The sequence below is a fragment of the Monomorium pharaonis genome, chromosome 7, assembly GCF_013373865.1.
Source record: "Monomorium pharaonis isolate MP-MQ-018 chromosome 7, ASM1337386v2, whole genome shotgun sequence".
Taxonomy (NCBI): domain Eukaryota; kingdom Metazoa; phylum Arthropoda; class Insecta; order Hymenoptera; family Formicidae; genus Monomorium; species Monomorium pharaonis.
In genome coordinates this window covers 13,911,880-13,937,375 of record NC_050473.1, presented here as the reverse complement: position 1 = coordinate 13,937,375, position 25,496 = coordinate 13,911,880, and the positions used below count along the sequence as shown (strand labels likewise).

At 40.4% G+C, this 25,496-nt stretch overlaps 1 protein-coding gene across 3 annotated transcripts in view; it reads right to left on the bottom strand.

Moving 5' to 3' along the window:
• LOC105834897 (nephrin) overlaps positions 1-25,496 on the bottom strand; it is a 289,371-nt gene that overhangs the window by 220,492 nt on the left and 43,383 nt on the right. The gene's annotated exons all lie outside the window — the stretch shown is intronic.

Genomic DNA, 25,496 nt, shown 5'->3' with positions numbered 1-25,496 from the left:
TTACGAGCGTGTGTTCAGTGTCCTTTGCAAGCCTTTAAACGGATTTCACGGCGCGCCCGCGTAATTAGATTATTTATCGCGGTTGACCGTACTATTTCGCAAAGATCTTTACCTTCGCGAAGTTGTGCCGCGAAGACAAACTCGACGCGTACGACCCTGCCGAGAGCTTTTAACGATTATTAAGAGCCACGCTCGTGTCCCCTTGTTTTCTTACCTCTCATCGACATGATTGTCCTACTTCGCGGCGAACATAAAAGAGGAGAGTAACAAAAAGGGGATTCTCGAACGGATTACGGGACGCACTCACTTGACAGCTATCGTCACCGTTCAGAAAGAAAACATTGCCTTAAAACGCAGCTTGAGGATATTAATATGTAAATGATTTAATACGATATTATCGAATATCATAACTTTAATAACAAAAAAGTAGATGGTGTGATTTTCACCCCGTTGCGTGTTATATTATTTCATGAATATTTCATCGAGCTATGTACCTGTAACGTTGCATCATCAATTATTTCTCTTCTAAACGAAGTAACGTGAATGTAAAAATAACAGATTAACAATACCAATTATATAAGATCATAAAGCAATCAATAGTACATACGATTGTTAAATTTTTATCGCAATTATCTAATATATTTAATGCAAACGCTGTCACTGGTATATCGCGAAAAACGATGAGTTTTCATTGCGTCAAACAAGTTTCTTCCGTTTTGTCGAAAGCAGTTCGCTGAAAGAAGTCAATAATAGATCATCACGTAGTGAGTATAAGTAATCGTGTCATCGCGTCTTTTAACTGAAATTGCGACATCTTCTCGGGAAATGTGAAATTTTATTCCCCGAGGACGGCAAAAAGTTCCCCGCGCGCCATCCTATGAATCACGACAGCGCGAGAAAGGAGAGCCGATGACGCAAACTTTTAAACTGCCAACGTCCCGTTTGCGCCATCGTCCGTCCGTTGACAAGTCGGGCAAAGTCCACGGGTTCTTCTCCCGCGGGATAAAATTGTCAGCGGGTTGGCGATGAGGAGAGGAAGCGGCGGCGGCCGCCGCGATGAAAGGCGATAAATAAGGCTCGATTGGATTCCTGCTAGCGGTTCCTGAAACTTTCGCCGCGACGAGGTAGCCCTTTAACTCTCCCGTGCTACGCCGCCGACTCTCCCTAACTATCCATGACTCTCCCCTTCCGTCCATTCGGCCGCTAACTACCGGACTAACTGGATTAACCGACCTCTCCTCAGGCGGAAACGAGACCGCACTTCGCCGTCGCGGTATGACTCCACGCTTATTCGTATCACTAGGCCGTTTACGATAACGATTATTTCTCGAGCGCGAGTGTCCAATCGACTTCATATTTCAACCCTTTCAATGCGAAAGACGCTTATTGTCGTATGGAAATATTATGCAAATTCTGAAACTAGTTTGCAAAATCGATAATTCACAATTTTTAATTTGTGGCGTCTATTTTACGATATTTATTTCAGATTAGATTTTTATTTAAATTTCCCATAAATGATATTCGACATCCGCCTCTCGTTTCCACGCAAGTTTTACATTTTCATAGCAGGGAATTACATATATTTTGAAAAATCCCAGTTTTCGTAAATAAAAATAAATTGCTGTATCTCCGTCGGGATTGATTTGCGACCTATCTCGATTGGACATTTTTGTACTGTTCTATTTTTGCACAATACATACATACTCCTAAATTTTGCAACTCTTTTTTTAGATTACATTTTTAATAAATAATACTTAAAAAAGAGAAGATATAGGAGAGAAATATATGTAACAAATAATATAAAAAATATAATATAAAAGAAATATATGTATAATAAACAATATATGAAAACTAGTATATTTTTATATATTTAAAAAAATCAATTTCGATGTGAAAAAAGACAAAATAATGCTAAAGAAACTTAACACCCTATAGAAGCAAAATTTTATCATCAAAGTATTAGACACATGATATGAGCGATTCATTAGATTAAAAAAATAAAAAATGAACTAGCGCGTTACTTACGTTTTACATCAAAGATGTAACGTAAGCAGAAACAAGAACAAAATTATTCCTCATAAGATTCTTATTCTTTGAAGTTTAATACAGCACGTTATTTAGAATTACGGGACACAACAGCCAAGCGCTCTGATGCGAAAGTGATGGCTAAGTATGCGCTCATTATTTCGCAAAGAAAGTCTATAATTTCGTCATGAGAAAGAACAGAAGCGTTCAAGTTTATAAAAATGCAAGCGCTGCGACATTCCCATTTCCATAATATACTACCGCATCAGCGATTAAGATCGTTGTACGGTTAAAAATGAAAAATGGTAAAAAGTCGAATAATAGAATTTTCCCTACTCACAGACGAGAATACGTCCATATTAAGTCCTCTATTATTGGCATCTCTTGAAAAAAGAAATGTCTTTCAAGTTTATTGTACAATATATCTTCAGACATTAACATATTTCGTATTTAAATAAAATGGAATCTTAATGGAGTCAAGAGCTCCTAAAGAGTAATTTTAAAAGGGGTTTTTAAATGATGTCTGAATACATTTTTCCAAGTGAAAACATCGGGTATATGGTCAGGTCGATCGTTCCATCCTGGCGAGCAGACTCTCTTTAGTAAAGGATTATGACTTTTTATGCGTCGCGAGTCTCTCTATCGACATAGTAGCTCCCGTAGTAAAGCAGCTGTATGAATAGCATCGTTTGGGGACGCGTCAATGCAACCATCAGTGACCTTGAGTCCTTGGAAACGAGCATAAGAGACGTCGGGTCCAAGTTTCCATTTATCTTGAGCATTCATTCCCGAAGGAGTCGTCAACGTCAGGAAGATCTCCTTCGAATTATGGCCGCAGGTCTTTCCCTCCCTTATATAGTGTGGCAGTGGGCTCCTCCCAAGGATTGACCGCAGCCAGGATCCCGGCATAGAATTCGAATCAAATATAAAACGCGAATCCTGGCTTACCGCTCGTCCTATTCTTCGATATCGGAGTCAATCCTAGTTTACAGTCGCCATATATGTCGCGATAGATTGGGGGAGTCTCGAATCCGCAATGCGATACATACATATTTCAGGAGGAACCCTGATCGGGGTAAGAGAGTAGGAGGAAACACGGCGCCCCGCGATACACCCGTGGAAGGCAACGGCGGGCGGCGTCGTTCCTTCTTTATCGAAACTTCACGGACGGCGGAAGCTTATACGTGCTCGTATACGTCCAGTCTCAGCGGGGAATATTAAACTTGATCGACAATAATACTACGAAGCGTAAACAAGTTCCGAACATATCACGGTTGAAACGAGATCCCTGTATTATTGCATGCATTTATGGCTAACTCGCTAACCGTCGTTGCCTGACCGGAATTGTCACTGGCTCGGATGATAAACGCATATTGAAATACCGTCGGATTCACGAAGGATTATTATTATTATTATTATTATTGTTATTATTATTATTGTTAAAGAGCTATGCCAGTTTGTGTACGGCCTGCAGAGAGAATTTTTCTCGTGTAAAAATTTCCTCGTGCAAAGAAGCAACGAGCGCCAGATATAGATTTCCCATAGTGCAGCTGATTTATCGCAAAAAAATCTATACGTGTTCCTAAAAACGAACACGTAGCACGTGACTCTCGCGATAAGCGCGAGGTATCTTTTGTAATACACCGTTTATCACGATGTTCCATTCTTCTTTCCCCGGCCGCGCGGGAACAAGCGGGCAACGTCGAAGTGTTTCGGAGATCCAATTTCATAGCCGAAGACCTTGGCGACATGGCTTGTCTGTACTTGAAGACGAGAGAAAATACAAGTGCCAACGGTCGAGCTGGATTTCCTAAGTGTATTTGTAATATATCAGTGATTTACCACCAGCAGAGATTTTTCACGTACAATAAGTATTACCGCGACGACACGTTCGAGAAAAATTCCGTACGTCAATACCGGATTCCTGCACATATTAAATTCCTTTTAGGCGCCCAGAATAATTGTTGAATTCCTATTCTTAATTTATAAATTCAATACTCACACACAAACCTTTGTGCAAGTCGACTATTTTTTGAGAACTTTTCAATAGAACATTAACGTTCTGTTCGTGATTGGCGTGAAAGTAATTAAAATTAAAACAAGATATTTCTATATTTTAAGATAAACTCGTCGGTCGCATGTGTATAACTGCGGAGCTATTATTGTTCTTAAAACTTTAATTTATCCCGTAATAGCCCTGGATATTTTTCATCATGCATACATTGATGAACAAGGTAATAACGCTCGTTTGATGTTTTGCATATGGTGCTTTTAAAACGAGACTGGTTTTTCGAAAAAAAAAAAAAAAGAAAACAACGCAGACTATGACACACGGGAAATATGACATATGTTTTCACCCGCATAATCCATGTAAATCCAGATTTTTTTTGTATTTTTCGCAACGTTATCTCTGTATTTGTCGATCAAATTCGGCGAACGCGCGTAAAAATTTACTCATTTATCTCCGATAGTCTTCCCTCACATTGTTTGAATGGCGATAAACACCGCGAAATTGATTAATGTGCACGATACGCTACGTTATACACGCAAGTATAACGCGGTAGCCATTAAAAATATGCAATATACGAATGGAAGCAAATATGAATGGCGGACGTCGATGGACCAAGGAAAAAAATTGCGTTACTCGGTCGTTTTTGCCGCGAGTACTTTACGCGAGCGTACCGCACGCAATAGCGCGTTATCGTCTCTCTTTCCTCCCTTCCTGCACAGCGTGGGCTCGCGTGCGAGGTCCAAGCTGACGTTTTAATACTGGCGCTCGACGGCAATGCATTATTACGCAATTACGCTTCGATAGCGGAATAATCGAGTCGGCAGTCTGAATTATACGGCGCTGCCTGGAACGGCGTAACGAGTGTCACAAAAGATAGCGTTATTCGCGCTCGGCGAAAAAAAAGAGAACGTTTCGTCCACGTCGGGAAAAGAATATTCCCCGTGTTGCGCTCTCTCTCTCTCTCTCTCTCTCTCTTCCTCTCTTTTTCTCGCCTGTCGTTCGCGCATCCATCGCGCCCATTCATCACGATGAAACATCATCAACGAAGTAAAGGTAAACTATCCGCCGACACAAAACCGAGCCGCGCGACGCTGTGTTGCAGTAATAATTGAACGGTCGTTCGTCACCGTCGGAGCACACCTGTTTTTGTGCCGGTCAGGATGTCAGCGCGGAGGGACAACGCGTATTTGCGACGATTACGGGGCGGGCTGTCGCAGTCCGCCTAATGAGACATATCCGTGCGTTGTGGCGCGCTTGTATTCCGAGCCGTTCACTCCCGCGCGTGCTCCTCCCCCTCCTCCTTCTCCTCCCTTCCCGCAGACAAATTCGCGCCTTCTGGTTTGCGATTCAAATGCGGTCTCGAACTCTAAAGTGCACCGTCTCCTACATTACGTCGCGCTGTGTATAGCTCGAAACTCGCGGACTAAAATCTCACGCAAGAGTTAGTCGTGTTCGCGGGATCTCTCGGCGCAAAGGGATACATTCGTACGCGAACAATCGCATCTTCGTCGAGGTGTGGGATAAGGTATCCGTTTGTAGTCGGAGCTGAAGAAACTGCCGTCGTCGTACCTCCTCCTCCTCCTCCTCCTCTGCCCGGGTCGTATGCCGCCCTTCATCATTCCCGTTTGCGTGCGAAGTTTGTGCTGACGCTTTAATATCGCGCCGACTCGCCCAATGCTTTATTACGCGATTACGTAGCGATGACGGAATAATCAAATGGGGGTAGCGGAGAAACGGCTTGGCGAGAAAAGGAAGGAGAAAAGTCGCGGAAATGGAAAAGCGAAGCGACATAGGAAGGGAAAAAATAGAGGGTAGCAGGGCCAGAGGATAGTAAGAAGGTAGAACAGGGCAGCTATAGCACGGAGAGAAAGGATAAATGAAGAAAGGAAGAGAAAGGGCGGAGGGAATGTAGACGACTAGCAGGTTTATCCAGCGGAATGGAGGGATCGAGCTCGTAGCCTGGGATAATGCTACCTGAGAAATAATTGCGGGCACCCCGACGAATCGGCGATGAGACTCCGCGCCGCCGGTAATTTGAATATATTCTAATGAAACGATTCCTCGGCGCGGCTTCTCTCTTACCCTACGCTTTTCAAAAGAAAAAAAAATGCGTCGTCGGATAGAGGGAAATGATAATTGCGAAATCGTCAAATGGGAAGGAGGGTGGAAACAGAGAAAGGTCTGGATAAAATCTCTCGGTAGAAATCGCGCGTGTGGCTTCTCGCTCGCGCACCGATCAATTCGACCGATCGTTTCTGGTTTGGTGAACAATAAATTCGCTAACACACGGAATTACTGTCGGCGATAAAGCTCTATCGGCGCCACGAAAAATGGTGACGAGCGAGAGGAATTATTTTCGGTTGACGGCTCGTTGGGGCCGATGAGACTTTAACGTGAACGCGGAACTTGAAACTACCTGCCACTGATGCCCGGGTAAACGATTTAATATTCAACGTAAACGAACGTTAACGTTGAATATTACAGAAAGGTGTGCTGCAAAAGTACACTTCTATATATCCTCGAAACAATAATTTACAAGGCTAAAGTACGGGCGTGGTCATTTTCTAAAAATAACTGTCGCTAACACTCGAGTACAATTAAACTTGAATTTTTTTGTAATTTACTGAATTGCATCGCAGCGTATTATCAAAGGCTCTTATATATTCGAAATATAAAAAAATTATTTAGAAAGCCAAAGTACAAACGCGATCATATCACCGCCTATAAACAATTTCACAATTGTATGCCGGGCGGGGTGAATATATGCTAAATTATTACGCGCTGTTCAATTGTAATAACGCATTATTGGCGCAATAATAATTTAACATGTATTTGCCTCTCGTGGGAAGGTCGGCAATGGGTATACAATGCAATATTTACAAATCTTCGAAAAGCTGCTAATCGAAATGGTAGACCAGTTTTGTTTGCGTTCACGTTAAAAGCAATTTATCCATAGCAAACAGTGAAATTAATATAAATTTCTCTTGCATATCTTCACTTTAATATATCAAATGGATAAGTGTTTAAATGCAACTTGATACAATTATTATTTGATCTTCTCCACACCACCCGCGTCGTAAGTAATAAAACATCAGTGAAATAAAAAAAACAATGAAAAGTCGACGCCAATGTTATTTCAAGACAAAATAAATGTCCCGTTATACAATTTCGCCAAAATTCAATAGACAGAAAATACAGAAAAGCATAAAATAAACAGTGGACTAAATTCCCGTAGTACCCATTACAATGTCAAACAATTCTTGTCGCTAAGTTAACAGTAAACGTACCGGCCACGTAAACCAATGCCGATTTTCTCTCTCAAAACGCTCTATTAACTCTCTATATGATTTTCCACCCGAATATGTACTGAAGAGAATTAAGTTAATTTCGCGTCGGTTCTCCCACAAATAATATTTGATATCGCGGCACCTCGCGCGAATGCAGTTTCATTGCTGTCTCACTTATGCAACATATTAATTTTCGCGCTTTTGACCTCCGCACCGTAACGCGCCGTGCAATAAAAACGATACGGAATACGCCCCAATTATTCGCAGATTCATCGAATATCCATTAAAACGTATGAACCGGATAATAACAATATTTGGCCAGCTACTGTTTTTGCTTATTCTTGCGGCCGGCCAGCCGCAACGCAACGGTTATTTATTAGCATTATTTGCTTTAACCTGCTGCGAAGCCACGTCCGTCATTTTCGCCGACGCAACGTCGCTACGGGACGAGGAAAATCGACGTTATATCGCGTGCTGACCGTCAAAGTTGCCGATTACTGCGGTAGTTTCACGGTGAAGCAAAAGCGCGGTGAAACGCACGATGTGGCCGGCAAATCCACCGTCAATTATCGATAGCGCGACCACGTTGAAAGTGACACAACGTCCAACGTATACCTCAGCGATTGTTTGTCGTTTTCAATACAATCCCGATCTAATTTACGGGCGGACGAGTGAACTTTGCCAAACAGCAAATGCACTGCGTGACAAAGAAAACGACGGAATGCTCACGGAAAGCGAGACGAAACCACGAGAACCAAAGGTTAAAAGGGTTGTCGAGACCGCACCAAAGCCCCGCCACCGATTAGTTCGATACACTAGCGGTTCAGATTTGTTTGACCAAAGTCCAACGTTGATAATTCTTTCACCACTTGTTAAGAGTTGTTTAAAAAAACAATGACAAAAAATATTAATGTTCAAAATACATATCTATCTGTCTCTATAGTAGATATTTATAACATATATAATATAATATCATTGGAACATCAATTAAAAATAATTTTTCGATTTCATAATTGAGAGTCTTCTGATCGAATATATTTCATCAATTCTTCTTGGATGAGATACAATGTTGATAAAATTGTAACTGGCAATCTTTTCAAAAACTGTAAATATTCGATTTCTAAAATCAAATGGTTTCCTTTAGACACTTCGATTATACGGCATAAATTCTATTCGTAAACAAGAACGAGCGTGCGAAATGAGTAAAAGAACGCGGAAAAATGAGATTATTGGATGGCTATATTCGCACGAGAAATCGAAAGAGAATGCTAATCAAACGTTAATCGAAATAACGTACTGAAAGCACGTTCGCGAGGCTGCATATCGATTTCACCGTCGACTCCGCGATCGCGCGAGTAGATCTGAGAAGGTGGTGGTAGTACGACGAAGCCAATTAATTAAAAGCCAATCGGCGACGTAGATGCCACTTGACTCCAACGCGAATAATCCGACGGTGCCGGTAGTTAGTTGCGCGTATACACACACCTGCAGACGTATATACGTGTGTATACACCCGCGCACGTGTATTGTACATATAAGTGTACCTAACGTAGGTACTTTTCGGACGCGGACAAGTCGATTAGCATAGAGATTGAGTCGCGGCTGTTTATGCAAATGTACGACGATAATGGTGGTAGTAGCGGTAGTTGACGTCGGCGACGACGAAGGCGATGTCGTTGTCGTCGTCGTCGTCGTCGTCGTCGTCAGTTGTCTTTGTCCGTCGTTGTACGACGTCTTACGCGCGCAAGCCTTCGACACTACCCTCGGATCTTTTTTCCCTATTTTAAACATGCCACGTTCTAAGACATGCCTCCGCCTTGGCCGTTATTATTCCACCGCCAGGCGCGACGCCCATGGTAATGAAAATAGCAACCATCGCGAAATTACATCGGCCAAATTTAATAAACGCTGACCGCGGTTAATATGTTATCATTGACTCGCAATGACGGCGAATTATTATGCCACGTAAATCTCGTGCTGCGTGTTGCCCGTTTACGTTCCAATACTGTTTACTGCGTACTGTTTGCACTGCGTTTCGAAAGGAGTAAATTTCATGATTCCGCACCAGGAACGAGCAAAGCTGATGTTTCGATTCAATTAGTGCCATATGCAAGACGATTATTCTGTACTCACTTCATTTTTACTTTTATTTATTCTCTATTTATCTCGCTCTCTACTGAAAAAAAAAAATTAAAAAATGTATTGATATTTAATGCAAGAGCAACGTTCTTCCCCAACATACTATATATAGATAAATAACACAAACTTAAAAAAATACTTTTTTATTATTTTAGTTTTAAGCCTGCTTAACTTATTTTCTAGTATCGACGAGATATCCTATTCGCTCGAAAACGCGACGACAAGACAAGCGGCTACGATTGACTCATTTATCGGAATAGTATTAAATCGTTGATAATTAATTACGAATGAGAACGCGGTACGCGCCTGTCGGCTAGTCCATTCGCGAACGTGGATCGCGGCTTGTGTCGAACGACATCGACGCCATTAGCATTGACATTAGCATTAGCATTAGCATTAGCATTAACGCCGACACCGGCAGTAACGTTACCCACCCCGTCGTTTCCGTCCTCGTCGGCCGTTCTCTATGAACACCTACATACAGGTCCGCAATATCACTGCCTGTCCTTCGGTCCGTGCGCTGATCGTTCCTATGTACACCGAATTCCTCTACAGACATTAAATCCGAATTGGAATATTGCTGGAGCATAAAGCCGTTGACAATTATGCAAACGAGATCATTTCTTGCAAAATTTCGTTACTAAAGAATCACGTGTCGCGTATATTTAGTACGCTTACTCTCAACTTTTCCAATTTACCCTGCGACTTGTTATATCTGACGCGTGCAGAAAGTATGCGAAGGAAAAAAAAAATTAAGATTGCACGATACGGTTTTCCTTACCCGACGCTCCCGCACAATCTCGCGAGATGATAATTCGTACGATCGACGATATCATTGCACGTCGGAATTTCACCAGTCGTATATAACAATGTCGATTGCCACAACAGTCGACTGTATATATCTCACGACATCGGAGCCTGACGCTCGCGAGACTTATCGCTACTCCAGCCGGCAGCAACTGCCTCGACAGCACGCTATATTAACCCGACTAGTTATTTCGCGGGGCGTTTCCTTCGAATTTACTTTCCGTACTTACCCGGAAGAATTTTTTTCCGGAGCAACGAGTAAGAACAATATACGCGCGCGCGTGTATTATACGTGCAAATTAGGTACGTGTGTCGACGGGGTAAAATTATCTGATATGGCATATCTGATCCGAGGTTGATTCTTCAGAACAATGAACGATCCCCGGGACAGATCCCGGGTAGGCACCGAATTGGAGATTGTGCGTTTGAAAGCGAGGCTCATCTATTGTCACGCTGATTGGAAAGCTCCTCGTTAACGAATCAGCCAACCGCACGTACCTGACCCGATCGGAAATGGGGCTCTTGATTCCTCAAAGAGAGTCGCGTGTGCGCCTTGTCGCACATCGAGGGGAAAAGAAAAACGATCGTGCCGAAGCCACGCACGCATGAATTAGTTCATCGTTAACGTAGGTATGTGGCGCACGTAGCCGCCCGCGCCAACCGTGTCTCTCGTCGTGTTATCGGCACAATGTGTGTGCGCGTGGTACGATCGCGACGTGTGCACGCACGGACGAGAATTATTAAAATCGCGTATTAATAAATAATAACGTAATACTATAAATCAGCCGGAGGCGCGACATGCCGGCAAACGCGATTATATTTATCGTTATTACGCGGCATTTGGTTTGCGCGTCCGTGCCGCGAACGACGCGGGTGTCCGCATGCATCTTTGATAATCGCGCAACACGCGCGCACTGCAGACTCGCATTGCGATTGTGATATCCGAGCTTCGACAGACGCGGCTCGTCCGGATGCAGCGAGCGAACAGATTGGACAATTGGCCGGTGAATAGTTACAGATTTAGACAAAGTGAAGCGTGCCTGTTTACAACGTAACGATATTATATATTGTAACATTCGCGGATTGTGGCATCCGCATGAAACGAGAAGGGGTACGGGATATACGTAAAATTTTGGAACTGCCTGTTCCTGCGCCAGGTGTCACGTTAAATAGAGCAATACGCACGAGAAACACACCGCAGTCGCAGTCATAAGGTTTCGCCTGTCTCGCGGGGTAACCAACTTCACCGAGCCGTGCTTCGACCGAATTGGAGTTGCCTGTGCGACAAGCTCGGAGCAACGAACGTGGCGTATAAGGCGAGGGAGATTGTTGCCATTGTGTGGCAAGGGTAGCGCAGCGTCGCGGCCATATTGTACGCGCGTCAAGCTCGCCCGTATTGTTTTGCAATATTTCGCGCACTAATTGGCCTGGAAATTGCTATTTCCTGAAATTACAACCTAGCCCCGAGGTCGCCTCCATTCAGAAGACGTAATAGCACCTCGTCTCTATTTCTCTCTCTCTCTCTCTCTCTCTCTCTCTCTCTCTCTCTCTCTCTTTCTCTCTTCCTCATCCACTTTCTCTATTTCTCTCCTCGTAACCGCGAACCAGTCAACCGGCTAACTCATTCTACGATGACTACTCGTCGTCCCGATGCCAACTTTTTCCTTGTCTCGTTGATGTCTCGAAAATGATTTTATACGCGGACGAGCATCACGCTTGTTTCTAGTGACGATAATGGCGACAAGTCTAACAACGAAAAGGCGATTAACTCGCGACCACGGCTCGAGCGAGGACACTGAGGAACAACGGACGATTTATTAATACCACTTAGCTCTCGAGCAGAGATTTGCGAAATCCCTTTATAACTTAACTACGAGAAAAGTTTCCCTTGGTTCACCCTTTCGCGTAAAGAAAGCACAGTGTCATAAGCTGCGCCACTTCTTGAGCAGCAGCTATTATTGAGAAATTATATATCTGAATTAAATATTATTTCTGACTAATCGCATATCAGATATTTACTAGATTTCTCGCATTTAATAATAGTAACTCGTTCTTTGTAGAGTGTGGAATAATATTATAATAATAATAATAGGGTAAGAAATAAGCGTTCAATTGTTCCAGTCTTAATATTCCCGCAAAATGTTTTTTATATCAAAAATTTTTCATATCGAGAATTTCCGTTTTTTCTGACCGAATGTCTCGGCGCCGTTAAAACGACCGGATTCAAGTAAAAGATAACGTGTTCCGCTGGCCAGCCGACGACAATAAGGGAACATTCGCTTGTGTCGTTTATGCCACCTCCATTCGACGTGACGACGACGACATTGCGCCAAAATCAAAGTGAAACGGACGAAAATAGACGATAAATTTCATACGGATGTCGTTCGGCGCGGCGCGGCAGAGTTGTAAAACGGTGATTTATTTACAATGCGAGCTAATTGATTTACAATCGCGGGCAGTGCCGTTTTGCAGCCGCGGTTTGCCCAATCCCTGCAACTGAACGCTCCCGCTTTTCCTCTGTCCTTTCGCGTGCTCGCGTGTGTACGCGAATACGTATATGAGTTCCATTTTCCTCTTTTTTTCTTGCACGTCATTCGGCTATAATTACAATTGAGATGGAAAAATAGATGAGAATCAATAGATGGGAAAGAGGTATTAAATACCTGAACAGATAAAAAAAGCGCAATATAAAGGTTTCTGAACTCTCTTATCAGCTTCCGAATTAAAATATTATTAGTACAATGTTCGTAATTTTGCATACACGATACAAAATTTAATTTCAAATTAAGTGCGAGATCCGCAGACAGTACTAAGATATACAATAACGATTAAATATGCTGTTGTGATATTTTCAGATTTCCGTTATAATAACCTAAATTCTTACACCTTCTTTGTAATTGGTTTTTCTCCTTTTGACCAACATAACTCGCTCTTTCTTTCTGTTTTGCGGGATTTCGTGAGCAATCATAAAACTGATGTAAGTATATCTCGCGGATCTGACTCGCGTGTCCATCATCATCGTTTGTAAAAACCAGTTTTTATCTGGCACGCGAAATTATAAAAATATAAGGTAATTGCAACGACCACATTGTGCACCATTGACATATAATCCCCGCGCTTTACTGACAAGTTAAATTCTTTGTTTATAATATTAATGTATAGATAAAACTTATACAAAGCAACTGCAAAAATATATAGAATTTGTAAAATAAGTATACTACAGATATACATAGTTCAGAATTTTTTAAGCAATAAATCACAGATTTTATAATATATGTAAATATAATGTAAGAAGAAATATGGAATAGACTATTGTACCGGAAATTAAATATCCTATCATAAGTGATGTTAGCAGTCTCACAGTAATGAGATTGTAAGAACAAGAATAATATCTACACCATTACTCTTTTTAGACAAATATGATATAAATATAATAGTAATGTTCCGGTAAAATAATAGTCTAGTCAAATAATATTTCAGACAACTGATTATCTCTGTCGCTAAAACTAATCCGTTATATTATTCCATTACAGAATAATGAGAATATTGTAATTTGATCCTCGAAATGGAAACGTCAAATGTCGTGTCAATCACCTGTCGGCAAGTGTAAAAATTGCACCATATTCTAAGTTCAATCTTCAAAACGAGGTCTTACCCGAATAAGCTTCAGATTATATATAACGCAGTCACGCGATCGATATAACCCCGTTTCACTCGATCTGGTAATTAGCGACATACTATGTCGCCGTTGTGCTCTTTGACTCTGACGACGTATAATCTCTCTTCAGGTTGATATACATAGGGCGATATCACTGTACTTTCCATACATTCGGAAAATATTATTATCTACAGAAAAAAATCATGACAATATAATCTTCTAAAAAAAATAAATAATAGAGGTAGATAAATTGTACCAAATTGTACATATTCTAGATTGTAAATGCAGTTCGTGTGAAGTACGGGAAGCTCTTTTTGTCACGCAACCATACTACTACTAATCGTAAGTCGCGATTCTGTTGGTTCTGAACACCGAGCACGCTTGAATACCGAGTGTTTGATGACACGTTCTTGACACGTTTTCGGAAATCCTACGACTTAGATTCTTCCCGTGGGATTCATGCGGTTGCGTGACAACGAAACGTCACCCTGTGTCCAACGCCTTAGTTCTGGTTAACGTGTACACGAAAGCTGTCGCGGGCTTGTGGCAATTTACAGCCAGGATCAGTGTCCTTTAACAGACAATCGTACCACGGTCGTCCTTAATCCTTGTATATCTCGGCAACTTCGCACGTTCATCCCATTGTCGCTGGTAAACGTAAGACGACGTGGGCTTGATCTAATCAATTAACCACAAACACGTAAGACATTTCTCTAATCTATTAATCTCTATCAAATTCCTGATTTCGTGTTTCTGAAATCACGCAAGCAATACCTTTTCTTTCTCGAAAAAATTATACGATAAGATAAAGTATGTAAATCGTAAATTGTTTAGCTTAATTTTTTTTAATTTTTTAAATCGGAGAGAAACATTAAAGTGCACCTGCGTACACTTTTCAGGTGCTCCAACTGTATATCTTTTAAGTGACCTAAAACGTAGCTCTCATATGTATAAGCCGTACTGTGCGCAGTATATGCTTAGTAGTAAAGCTTTCCGCCATGATTTTCGCTTACGAAAAGTAATGCAGTTGGAGGATTTTCCAAGAGATGAAGATTATATGATACACCGTCGCGCGCGAATAAAAAATAAAAACGCTAACGTTCCAATTTACAGAACGTAAATTATGATAAAATAATTTTTTACAAAATGTATCATCACATTTAAATTAACATTTACATTATTCCATACATCCTGGACTTTTATTAATCTGATTAGTAATAATTAATGTTACATAAATTTAATGGAACTTGTATCAAATTCAGACTTTTTACAAAATTTTTATTTTTCTTTAAAAAATAGAAATAATGTATAATAAAATTATATAACATAATTATTTTAATGTTCAGAGTCCTTTATTCGTCGATATTCGATCAAAGGATGTTTAAATGTACGTTTGAGCGATCACACAAAAGAGGTAATTAATGGAACCAGCATGCTACTAGAACTAGTGACTGACAAGGCCACTATTCATTGCCCGGTCAAAAGTGTTCGATCGGGATAGTTCATAATGAACTGCGCGGCAATCTGAGGGATAGCATGGTTATTAATATCGATTTTAAGTGCAGCTCTATATCTCTGCAGGCAAAAGCAATAACTAGATCATCCTATTGCGACAGGACAGAATTTTTCGGCCCTGTCAGAAATCTTGTCTTTGTGGAGAAATTGAATAATGAACGATTCCACAAGAGAGTCGATTTTGCTTTAATAATATTATATAATGTCACATTGCATACACATACCGACTACACTTATCCCTCTGTTACAGCGGAAAGTCTGAGTTATTCCATCGTAACGACGGTTGAGTTTTCAATACTACGCTTTTCTTTGCATACGAACGTTCTTACCTACACGCAATGCTTTTACTGCCATGTTATAACAAACCCGCAGTATGCAGTCGTTCAAATGTTCCAGAAACTTCAGCGATAACGAAGAAAAGACTGAACTCACAGAGACTGAAATATCTCGCACTCGTAGCAGAGTAATGGAAACGCATTTCGTAAAAGTTATTAGTTGCGTAAGGATTCTACTCGGCTGCGAATGTTGAAATGAAGAGAGAATGTACAAGGAACATCGCATAATCCTAAGCCGTACGGTTAACAGCTTATTCGAATTCCTATTCCCCGTCTGTTGATACTCGAATCGAATATACGTGGAACTTGCTTTAACTAATCTTTAGTTTGCCGTATAATCCGGGGGAAACTTATTATAAAGTTCCCTTCTGCGACTCATTTAAATATATTAATTAATACTAATATATTATTATAATATATTATACTAATTAATACTAATATATTATAATATTACATACTAAATAATACTAATTAATGCGTGATAGTCTAAAATATCTGTGCATGTTACGGCAAATGTAAAAATACAATGGTGATCGAACGTTAGCAAACAGTAGTCAGAACTGGCAGAGATTTTTGCAATATCCAGGATCGACCGTAAAACCAGAAGAGCTTATTGTGTATTCTCTGGGCAAACTAGATTCGCCGTATACAGCTAAACCGTCGTCGTAAATAAAAAAGTAACATCGGAAGAAGCTAACAAGTTTCAAAACTCTAATAATACCAGTATCACGAGCGTTGTTTATTACTGAAAAAGGTACGGCTTGATATATTAATTTCGTTTTAATGTGTGCACAATGTATACCATAAAGTAAATGAAATTTACAGAAGCAATGTTTCTTTAACCGCAACTGCTTTCTAATAATAAACGATCGAGAATAATGAAAAAATGATTCATCAAAGTAATTAGAAATGCAAACAGATAACAAATATAATACACTAAATAATTTTCAGAAATACAAAAGTAGCATTAATTTTCTGTGTCTATTGTATATTCCATTTCTATTAGTGACGTCGACTGTTTTGGTGATTGAAATAGCTGACAAAGTAGAAACTAGGTTACCTACCGGATACATCCTGTACTGGCTAAATCATTGTACGAGAAGACAAACGTATCCCGTTACTATATCTGGAATTCTACATGAGCGCCATAAAATTGCAATAGCAATTCGCTAAACGTTACACGAAATCGATCATTGCAAATCGTAATAGCAAGGTGACCAATCCAGCAAGGTTATCAATGCTTCAAATCGCGCAACAGATTTATCAAATTATGAATATCGTGTCACTCAGTCAGAAATCACGATCATAGGAAAGTATATTATCAGTGTCGTATATAAAAAATAAATAAAATATATTCACGCCAACATACTAAAGTTAAAACAAATTTCTCAATAGAATAATACAAAAAGTTTTAATTAAAAAATTACTTATTAAAGTATTCTTATATTAATTAATTTTATGGGTATAATTTAAGTTAACGCTTTTGTATATGAGAATTTTGAAAACTTTCCTCACTTTAAATCTAATAATGTGACACATTAAATGTATGTAAAGTGAAAACTTTCAAAATCAATTTACATCGACGGCCGCCATGTTAATCCGCCACGAAGGAAAAAGCGGGATTTAACAAAGAACGTGATCTGGCACGTGGCAAGATTCAACGGTTTGAAAATCAAAGATTGACCATAAAATGCCGTGTCAGGCGAGAGGAGGAGATCCGAAATCGAGATCCAAGCTTGAGGTTGAAAGTGCGGACGGATAGTCCATCTGTCGGTCGGCCGGTCGGTCAATCGGCCTTTTAGACCTTTAGCAAGGCACAATAGCCTGTTATTTGAGGATTCTCGGACCAAGTCGAGAGTCGACACGGCCCAGGCAGCCTCCGTCCGACTCATCCTCGCAGACAGGCAGAGCCGTCGTTGTCCGCCGCTAAGAGCATCTCAGACACTCAGAAAGGGGTGAGAAGGCGAAGGGGTTAGCACTCGAGACTCGAACCAGCGAGCACAATCATTGAGAGCCCGGCTTCTCTCTTTCTCTGTCTCTCTTTGCTGCAGCACCCTCCGGCATCGTAGCGGGTCTAGCCGGGTAAGATATCTTTGCTCGTAGGGCCACGAGCTCGTCGCCCTCTTATTTTGCACACCCCTTCGGGCGGGTATGTATCTTGAACGGCATTGTGATGGAAATTCTCGCCGCGCACAGCATTCACCCGCCAATCATTCGCCCTGAAGAAAACACTTATCAAGGTACCTGCCATGTCAAGCGGGAGACGCCGAGACGAGAGAAGGAATCGCGTCGGATGCGTGGCCTCGTTGGAATTCGAACGATAAAATTTTCGTATCCATTGTCCGCGTTATCGATACGCGCGGATTCGGTATGTGTTTACTCGTTCACAAGAGCCTCAGACGATAACGAGATGCAAATTGACCTTTCTCAAGAATCTCCACTATCCCCATTAAGCTATTCGATCGGCCAACGAAGTCTTTAGCCGAGTCTCAATAACGCGACGAGGACGCTCACGTTTGCGCAATAAAATTTAGCCCTGTCGAAGTAATAGCGAACAACGCAAAAAAAAAAAATATTGTTCCATCAAGCATTGCGGCGCGCGTGTTGTATCGGACGGCTGTTCAGAGAGAGCGAAGTAAAATTAAAAGTTAAGCGTATAAAGCTTCAATAAAGCGTACCGCGTCCGTACTGACAGAAGTAAATTGCGCCCGACGAAAATCGGGCGACCGCTCGCGACCGAGCGAGCGAGTATTAATTTATTCGCTTTGAATACGCTTCTCAGATGGCAAGTCGCAATGAAATGAATTTGCCATTGCATTTGCAGCCAACCAAACGCGGAAATACGCTATTTTACGCCGTGGAACGATATTTGAGCAATAAAAGCTATTTACGAGATGTCGTCGCGCGACACGACCATTCTCGGACACGTTCGACATTTGTACAAACAGCACGTATTATTAAAACATCAAGTGTCCACTGGTAAAACTGTGCTCGACGACGTCTACAAGATTCATTCAATTTTAAGTAAAATTCGCACTCGAGAGACCAACACTAACACACGTACGAATTCGGTATGTAATTCAATAGCTCTCGATCTGTTCCCTCCCTGAATTATCTTTTAACGACGGCCATCGCGCGGCGACGCACGTGAGAGACGGTAAACATGCTGTCTCCCGCGGAAATTATGTCGCTCAATAAGAACGATCGGATTCCGAGTGGCTACTTTCGATGCCGAGCGTGGCTCCCGAAGGTGCCACATAAATCCAGAATGCGTCCTTCGCGCGCCGATTTCGCCGTGCTAAACGCTCAGGCGGCGGCGGTCCAGATCGCCGTACTTTATGAAGCGCAGGCGCATATCGTACTGTGCCGTGCCGGACCGGCAGACGGTGCCCCGGCAACGGACGAACGTGAGGCCCCATATTTCCAGCGGATGTAGAACGATCGTGAGTTGGTATCGCAAATGAAATCACGTACTCGCCCGTTGAGCACGGTAACGTCACGCTGCGTCGAGCGATCCCGTATGTTTGCGAGCGCGTATACGTATGTATAAGGCATGAGATGCGCGAAAGCCGATACGAAAGCGGAGAAATGTTCGTAGATTGTGACAATTTTGAATTCTGGCACTGCTGGACCAACAGATGTGCCTACTGAGATATTTTACGAACGATAATCCGATGATAGAACGATAATCCTTAAATAAATCAATGCAAAAATCCTATTTGTCCCAGAGAAGTTCCGATTTTTCTCAATGAAGTTAAAGATGTATTATACGTGTTTAAATAATAATCAAAAAATTACAAATGCTTGTAGAAGCACATTTTATATAAAGGCTAATCGTTAATAATAAAATATGACAAAAACGGTAAATAAAAGAGGATCATGATTTTCGATTCGATTTCCCTTTTTTTACGATAAAATTTTCATGTATATATATATATATATATATATATATATTGCAACTGGAAAATTAAGCGCGCTGACGCTTCGATATTCAAGAAATGATTTATGAACTTCTCGGACGCCTGTCGTCGATACTCCAAAAATCACCGGCACGACCCGTTTGTCCGTGCACATGTGTGGAGAAGCGACTCGATCGCAGTCCGCACACGAATGCAACGGAAAGAGTGAGACAACGTACGTGCGCGACAATGAAGCAACGTCCGCTCGTCGGTACAGTAGCCGGGTTTCACCTGCGCTCGGACTAAAATCAATTGTAATCAACACCGATGTATAAATCAAATCGTCCGTAGGGTAGGTAGCGAACGGAGAATAGGTACGGTAGGAACCGGGCAGAGCAGCGCGCTTCCCTTCGGATGATTTGTCGATGGCACGCTTTACGCGAATCGTTCCGCCAGGGAAATCGCTCTCATACCCTCCGCATTCCTTTGACATAAAAGGGGAAACGCGCCACTAAGAAAAGTTTTGCCATATCGAAGTTTTGCGGCGTTTATAAAGAAATAATATCTATAACAGACAAGACGCGCGTCCCACCAGGGATATTCTTTTCACGAATAGATACAAAGAGATATTGGCCTGATATTTAATAATCATAACAATTTTTCTGTAAATGTAACAATATATATGTATTTAAATAACGTTCAAATTTTACCAAATTAAATTTTATTTCTGTTATTGTCTATCTGTTACCGAGAAAAATTCACAAATATCTTGTATATTCTGATAATCCGAGCAGCACACGATATAATACTAAATAATAGCAAATAGCGTTTTTACAATTGCAGACAATTGTAATTTTTATTCCATTTAGCCAAAATCACATTAAAGTTTGAATGTAGAAAATATAATTAATTTTAATTTATCTTCATATAAATTTAAAGAATTAAAAGTCTAACATATTTTAATCAAGAAAAATTAAATAGCCATTCTCATTGAGAATAAGACTAATTCTCTCTATCAACTTATACTTTTCATGGAAAAAAAAACCACTTTTAATTACATGCTGATGTAATAGAACTACCGTGTTCACAGTTGTGGTTTTACATTTAAAAATTAACTGAATACAACACAGAATTGTTTCATGTTCAGTTAACGTGTACACTATGTGTACACCACCACAAATTTTACACGAGCGCAATCTGAAAACTTCATGTCGTGCAGTATTATGAGTGTCTATTATGGCTCGTATGTTACACGATATTGTGCATTTTAGGAAATTTACTCTACTAAAAGAAATATACGGGATGTACTCGGACATTACACATATAATTCATAAATATTGATAAGTAGATCGGGTACGCTCTATCAAATTGTAATACTTTCAATTTTCGATTCCAATCGAAAATGGATTATTCAGACCGGATGTTAAATTTTTTAAATATAATGTATTTTTTATCGCAGACTTGAATTACACTAAAAAAACTTGTCTAAAATATTTTTTTCTAAAAAATGGATGCCTCCATTAACTCTAAAATGATCTTAAAAGTAAATGTAATAAAAAAATAAGCTTAAATAAAAAGTTATAACAGGGATATTTTCAGAAAAAAATGTTTGAGGGAAAAGTTTCTTACTTTTTTACGTGTAATCCGAATCTGTTATAAAAAGTAGCATATTCTTTTCATTCTGAAAGAGGTGTACGGGTAGTCTGGGGTATTCTGTACATCCCCGCTGGCATTGTTGTAAAGTCACCGGGAAGCAGTCCAGCGCACTCCAATTTAATATCTTCATGCACGTTATTCGTCCGTAAATTAAACTCGCTTATCGCGATGGACTCCACATTGTACATGAGGTAACGCACAGCCGAGAGATTATTCAAACTCGGCACAACGATCATCGGAGTTGACAGAATCTCCGAGAGTGAATTTCGCCCGCCGGAACAATGCGGCCGTGTTGTCTGCCGATGTTCCTGCTTCGCCCTTAACGTCGTCGGAGCAACCCGAACAGCCGCTCCCGTCGGGCGCACACGTGTCGCAGTCGCGTGTGTGCGCGATGCGTGCCGCTGCACCTGTCCGAGGCTGAGTGCCGTCGCCGCCGCCGCCGCCGCCTCGTAACTTGGTAATGCAGTTTTCATCGAGGAAGTTACTGCCGACGTACACGAGAAGCCGTACGCGGAAGCCGGAGTTTCGGTGAAAGATGTCAGGTCCGTACGACGAACCTGTAGCTTCTCAAACCCCGAGATTTCGACGAACAGCGAACGGAGCGAGCGTAGCTCACTCGGACGCAGGTGTTCGCTTCGACGTCTTTCTCGCTTTTGAGAACGAATAAATCTACACCCTTTTCTTCTTTCCCCTTTTCCTCCCTGTCTAACTTCATCCCGGTGGTGCCTGCCTTACGTCTCGTGGCGAAGGAGAGACGTTCGTCTCATCAATAAATCGTCAAGAAATTACTTTACTGTGACAGCCATTCCGTTTACTGCGTTCTTCGTAGAGTTACGTTTCTTTCTCCACCTGATAAAGACAATTATCCTCACTTCTGAACCGCCAATAGCATCCATGTGCTATGTTTAATAAATTATCGTCTCCCTGAGGAACGAAGTTTCTGATGTCAATAAGTGCCCAAGAAAAGATAGAGAATGCTCAATTCATTTAGCTTTAAAAATTGCTCAAGTTTATTTAGTTCTAAAAATTAAATGAAATACTCTTTTATAATGTAATTTAACGTAAATAATACTTTTAGAATAATTTAATGTAAAAGTGATTTAACAATGATGTATATACATGTTTTTTTTTTTTTTCAAAATCATCTTTCAAATTATTCTTTCACGGTTTATTAGCAAATCTATAATTAATTCTTCCTTAGTAAAAATATTGAGATAAATATTAGAGAATGTTGCAACATCCCAATTATTTACGTTATATTTTCGTCTTCGTCTCAAATCTCAAATTAAAATTCTGCTAAAATAATTCGATTTGAAATTAAGCATAAAATATAATGCTGTTATTCATTTAGCTTTAAAATTTTTTCTTTAAAAAAAATCTTTCCAATCGTTTATATCTTGAAATTAATAGTATTAATAGTATTGATCGTTGACGCTTCGATATTTTCTCTAAAATAACCCAAATTGATAAAAAATATCCCTCATTAAAAGCATATGTTAAGACAAATTTTATATCTCTATTTTAAATTGTTTTTTGTTATTTGGACATGTCAATAATTTCAAATATCTCTAATTTTCAAAGGTCAATACTTGAAAAAGGGCAAAATTTTATAACTAACATCATCATTTAATATTGAAACAATTAATTGTAAAAGAATATCGTAAAATTATAAAAATTCTATATTCCCACAAAATACTTTAATGCTACAAAATAATAGCTATGTCATAATCTACTACCACAAGAAAGCCTAATTATTTGCACTTCGATTATGTCACACGTGTGATTTAATTAATGAATAAATTAATAGAAAAGCGAGTGTATAGGTAATTTGCCAAAATTAACCGAAAAGTATGAACACACAGTTGAACGAATTATACATATATATAACGTGATTACATTGCGTAATACAATAAAATATAATTATCCATGAGCTACTTCTAATTTCACGTATGATCGTAATATTCTGCATTAATTACTGCCAATTTCCCACCTAATTCCAAAATGTACCTATGCAGCGATGGCGCTACACAGTGAGTCGCTGACAATTAAGCGTATTCGTTTAATTATAAAAGAGCTTTGTGACACATAGCGGTACAATGAAAAGTTTCGCTACATTTACCATTTGCAGTGGAAATCTAATCCACGCACATTCATATCTGTGTTATGATAGTAGTATCGTCGAGATTCCAAGAAGCGTATTTTAAGTATCAGAATAATCCGCCTCCTCGATGTCTGCCATCCTCCCTCTCAACCCTTATCTCCGCTCTTCCATCTTTGCGGTCGTACGTCTTACCTCGTAAAACTGAGGCGGCTTATAAGCGTAAGCGGAGGGTAATCCAAGGCGGCCACCCATAATTTAATGACGTTTAATATGCAGCCGCCATGCAACGGACTATTATTCTGATCTTTGCGCTGGCGCAGTTATCTCAGAAGTCCGAATCGGGTCGCGGCATTATTATAGCAGCGAGACAGATCTATCTGCGTCTGCAGTTATTACACCGAAATTGTAAATCGCTATGAAATTTTCAACGACGTTGAAACATTTGTTCAGATAACGACGGCTAATATAATATTTCGACAAGTTACAAAAATTCCATTATGATTTTTATTGCGTTATATTTTACTCCATATGTGCAATGCGAAATCAAATTTATCGCGCAAATTAGTGGATTCCAAATTCGAATCAAAATTCATGCAAAACTAGACTCAATTATTTGACGTGCCGCATATGTTATCTTCTCACATAACGAATTTCAATATTTTGTTAACTAGAATAATAGTTCAACGTTAACAAATAACTATCTGTAGATTGACGCAGTAAAAGTCTGTCAGAAACTGTGAAAATTGCATATTCAGTCAATCTCCTGCCTCTTCTCTCTCCCTCTCTCTCTCTCTCTCTCTCTCTCTCTCTCTCTCTCTCTCTCTCTCTCTTTCTGTCTGTCTGTCTGCCTGTTTTTCTCTTCGAAGCAATGCCAATTTGAATCTTTTTCCAAATAGATAAAACATTTCGCGCCTTTCACGCACGATAAAATTCTGTATTCTGAGGTGGCATCACGAAAACGCTTCGTAGGGGATGTAGAGTGCACGTTGGCGAACGTCTTCGCCATCGACGGCGCCATCGACGGTGCCATCGACGGTGCCATCGACGGATGTCGTAGATCTCACTCTCAACTTTCGAGATGACATGAGACGAGATTCGATACTCGGAACGTCAATCCGGCAAAAACCACGTCGTTGTTGAGATCCGCTTCCCGACACAACTTTTTACCGGTCGTCTCGATGGCGACTTTAAAATTACGGTTTAGTACATCTGGACTACTAGTCTGTTTAATTGCTTTGTGCTAAAAATAGGGAAATATCAATTGGGTGATTCGCCTGTTAACATAATTATTATCAGATAAATTGTAAACGATCTAGTAGAGTAGCAATTGTCATCTGCCAGACATAAATTTGCAGCGCAATAATAATTTACAACGCACCGGTGCTGTAATAATTTGTAAAATGTCGGATGAAAAATAACCTGTCACGTTACAGATAGTAGCTACAAACATTAGCCTTTGTTGCGATTGTCCAGGCAACTGATAACAACAAAATGCCATAACTTATCGACGCACATAATCATCGTAATCATCGTGAAAGCAATATCTTGTAAAGAAAGTAGGAAGAATATATCGCAAGTCGCTACACTTCGTTATTCGTTAACGAACCGTAACGTAGAATAATGAAACTTTTCTATTTTTATTGTGATCGCGTATCTTACCGCAAACATACAGCGTGAAGACGGTCGTCCTTCTTCATCGAGGTTCACCTTAGTACATTCGACACCTGATGAATAAAATATTAGTTCTCATGCATTATGATAAAAATGTTTAGGCGGCGAGCTCATTAGTCACGTTTTTCAAGTATATCAGTCCAAACATCGGTGTAATAGTAATGGTTCGATCAATAAAATGGTCTCAAAGCAGCATACGGATAGGTGTATTCGTCTCTCTGTATTGTGCAAGTCGTTCTCTGAGAAAACATTAAGACTAAATATTCAATCGGCTATCTAATGTTCATCATTACAACTAAATATTGAGTATCAATAAATCAGAACGATCAAACATGACGGGATTGCGGGTCATCCCTACGCAACGACACGAACACGTACATACACAAAAGGGG